Below are 4,308 nucleotides of genomic sequence, written 5' to 3'. Positions count from 1 at the left end.
TTGTGGTTGTTGCCATGTCTACATGTGAATTTGGGGTATGTTTTGGAAGAAGAAGGGATGTTGTCCAGTGCAAGCGAGCAGTATCGTGAGGCCGCAATTCTCTCTCCAAAAGATTCTAAGGGTTTGATGCTCTCGGGGTTTGCATTGTATGAAGTAGGGGAGTATAGAGCAGCAGAGAAGGCATTAGAGGAGGCAGTGTTCAGGAACCCAGAAGACTTTGAAGCCCATTATATTCTTGGGTTGGTTTTTCGTGCAGTGGGGGAAGATGAGAGAACAATTTTGGAGTTTCAAAGAGCAATTGATCTAAATCCCAACCATTTGGATGCGCTGTACAACCTTGGTTGCTTGTTTCAGGAGATGGGTCGGTATCATAGAGCAGCAGAGTTGTATGGGAGAGTTGGGTTTCCGGCAAACTTTTGGCAAGCTCAGGCAAACCAAGTAGTGTCATTGTGCCGAGCAGGGGAAATTGTGGATGCGAGGAAAGTGTCGAAAGAATTGAGGAAGGGCCTCCACAAGATGACAGACGCTGCTGAGGTATATTCTGCATTAAGATATATGGTTGATGCAAATGATCATCAGTTGCAGAAGAATCATGGTGGCCTCTTGAGTAGTACATTAGCTAAATTCAAGAGGGCATGTGAGAAAACCATAAGAAGGGAGTGTCTTGCCGATGCCCTTATTCGTCACAACAAGGAGTTCCAGAGGAACAGTAAACTTCATCTTTGTGATGTTTCTCTTCTGAGTAAGGAGATAAGTGGATCTGAAGAAGAAAGGAAAGCAGAGAATTCAACAAGTAAGGCAGCATTAGAGGTGCTTTTGAGGAAGTGGCTTCACTTTCTAAAATCAAGAGTTTTTCAGTTGGCAGTTAAAGAAATTAATCAAAAAATTTTGTCAGTCTTGGATTCTACCGCATCTGGGCGAGTGGAATTGGGCATGCTCTATGCTGTCGCTGCTCCCACCTGTGCTGGGGAACCAAAGAATTGCAAGCATGCCGCCTTTGATGCTCTATTATGGCACTCGAGGAGGAAGGAGGGACAAGATGTGATAGAAAAGGTTGATGCTTTGAAGTATGTGAGGTACTTGAGGCTCATTTATTTACCTTCTCAAGGATATAATACTACTGACCTATTGATAGGCCATGTAGAAGAGGAGAACACAATGATTTCATTCCCTGAGTTCCTTCTTATATTGGATGATGATAGGCGGGGTTGTGGTTTTAATTGGCATCTTCTTCAAAACATAGGGTGAAGCTTTGAATCCATGGCCATTGAAGATTGTGTGTTGGTCGTCTATGCATTTATTTCGTATCATTTTCTATCTCTCTCTCTTTCATACACATTACGCCAACGCATAGGTCAATGGGTGGGTGTGCAGAAGCATCTTTAGCATGGAGATGAAGCACTGTCTTTCTACATTTGCTATGTCTAGGTGCAATGTACACCAACGGTAGCTTTCTTTTTTCCTTTATCTTTCAGGGTTATTAGGGAGATCTTTGATACAACCAAAAGAGAAGTGATCCAACAACAAAAAACGGTTACACTTGCTCTTTCTCGCTCGCTGTTTCAGTGGAAGGAGCTATGAAGTCGAGAATAGTTTTCTGAATGGGAGTTCCGGAATAAGTTTAGAAAGGGGGTTCGGGTATTTTTTACAGCGGTTCAATGGGGATGCAATTGAAGGGGTATGGGATCATAGTTACGGTTTTGTTTTTATTGTTGCTGTTCTTTGTTGTTGGATCACTTCTCTTTTGGTTGTATCAGAGATCGAAGGCACCGATTCCAGGTTTTGATTGTACGGCTGAAGAAATGAATAATGAGAGGAGACGACAGGATACTGAGAGGAGACGACAGGATATAGCAGCAACCGTAGCAGCAGCTGCAGCAACATCCGCAGCAGCATCGGCACCAGCATCGACAGCAACACCCTCATTCATCGTGGGAGGGACCCCCCCTGTGTATCCTATCGTCTCCTCTCGGTATCCTGTCGTCTCCTCTCATTATCCTGTTGTCTCATCTCAGTATTTTGTTGTCTCCTCTCAGTATTCATTTCTTCAGCCGTACCATCCAAACCTCGAATCGGTGCCTTCGATCTCTGATACAACCAAAAGAGAAGTGATCCAACAATAGAAAACGGTTACACTTGCTCTTTCTCGCTCGTTGTTTCAGTGGAAGGAGCTATGAAGTCGAGAATAGTTTTCTCAATGGGAGTTCCGGAATAAGTTTAGAAAGGGAGTTCGGATATTTTTTGCAGCGGTTCAATGGAGATGCAATGGAAGGTGTATGGGATCATAGTTACGGTTTTGTTTTTATTGTTGCTATTCTTTGTTGTTGGATCACTTCTCTTTTGGTTGTATCAGCGATCGAAGGCACCGATTCTAGGTTTTGATTGTACGGCTGAAGAAATTAATAATGAGAGGAGACGACAGGATACAGCAGCAACCGCAACAGCAGCCGCAGCAGCATCGGCACCAGCATCGACAGCAACACCCTCATTCATCGTGGGAGGGACCCCCTGTGTATCCTGTCGTCTCCTCTCAGTATCCTGTCGTCTCCTCTCATTATCCTGTTGTCTCATCTCAGTATTCTGTCGTATCCTCTCAGTATTCATTTCTTCAACCGTACAATACAAACCTCGAATCGGTGCCTTCGATCTCTGATACAACCAAAAGAGAAGTGATCCAACAATAGAAAACGGTTACACTTGCTCTTTCTCGCTCGTTGTTTCAGTGGAAGGAGCTATGAAGTCGAGAATAGTTTTCTCAATGGGAGTTCCGGAATGAGTTTAGAAAGGGGGTTCGGGTATTTTTTGCAGCGGTTCAATGGGGATGCAATTGATGGGGTATGGGATCATAGTTACGGTTTTGTTTTTATTGTTGCTGTTCTTTGTTGTTGGATCACTTCTCTTTTGGTTGTATCAGCGATCGAAGGCACCGATTTCAGGTTTTGATTGGACGGCTGAAGAAATGAATAATGAGAGGAGACGACAAAGAGGGTTCTCAACACCTTCTCACAATAATTTTGTTAATTATTCTTTTATCATTTAAAAAAATAAATAATATAATAATCCCATATGAGAAGACGTGCAGCACGCATCAAGCTTTGAGAAAATTTTCCCTTATTATTATATTTTGGTAAAAGACTCTCTCTCTCGGCAACATCTAACAGTCCATAGTTGCACATTGGCAAGGTCTAACTGGGTAGACTTTTGGTACCTACACTTGCAATTAAATGGCTATCCCCCTGGTGTTGACTTATTGTACTGTATAGATAACATTGATATATGTTATATTATGTCATTTTGATTTGGAATGTGGGAGCACAAACTACTATGATTTGATTATCTTCACTAGATGCGTGTTGTCATACTCATGTGTGGTATATTTCGTTACACTAATTGAAACATGTTTTTTGTTTTGTTTTCTCTTTTTTATTTTTTGGATAGAAAGGAGAAAATATTCGTTGGTGGCTGAGTTGTTGTTGTTTGTTTGTAAAGGAGAAAGTTTCCGTTCCCAGTGGGGGACGGTTCCTAGGGTTCACAAACCCCTATAGACAAAAATAGAAAATAAATAAATAAAAGATCAGGAATCACATATTCTACAAAAAGAAGAACTTGATTTGGATGGGATTCCAATAAATATGAGAACATAGGTTACTTTGTAACTGTTCCCAAAACCAAGGAAGCACACACAGCAACCTCTGAATAATATTGTCCTTAGAAATAAATATGTATAAATCACAATAAGTAAGTGAGTGTTTAGCCCATCAGTTCCCTAGGAAAAATGGCAAATGATAGGCAATATCTCTTGGTTTGAGATGCTCTCAAACCAGTAGAGCATGAACATATTCAACCGCTAGATATGTAACTCATTTATGAGCTGACCTGGTCAGACCTATAAACCAAAAAACAAGTTTCTCCAGCTGAAGAAGGTCCCTCGACCCTGGGTTTGAGTTTGCAATTAGATGATCGGGCATCGGCTTTAAAAATGCCTAACACCTTGTGTCAATAAATTCATAATATTCAGAAAATAACTCAGGGAATTAAATTTAAACTGGATCATTTAAATGTACTCATCAATGAGCATAGATAGCATTTAAGGTTGTATTCCTCTTTTTGGCCTCCTTAAAACTATTTATCTGCAGCTCTTCCAAAGAAACATAAACAAATTTTAGGAGGGCATATTAAAGAAGCCTAAAATACAACCTTCAGCTCAAAAGAAAATAAGAATCTGCAAGAGAATGCATTTCTATGATAAGCATAAAAGAATAAAAACAAGGAAAAAATAAATTACAAGAATCATTCAACCACTTTAGG

This window comes from Macadamia integrifolia, chromosome 8 (genome assembly GCF_013358625.1).
Source record: "Macadamia integrifolia cultivar HAES 741 chromosome 8, SCU_Mint_v3, whole genome shotgun sequence".
In the NCBI taxonomy this organism is placed as follows: domain Eukaryota; kingdom Viridiplantae; phylum Streptophyta; class Magnoliopsida; order Proteales; family Proteaceae; genus Macadamia; species Macadamia integrifolia.
The sequence above is the reverse complement of the archived record's forward strand: the minus strand, read 5'-3'. Positions refer to the sequence as shown.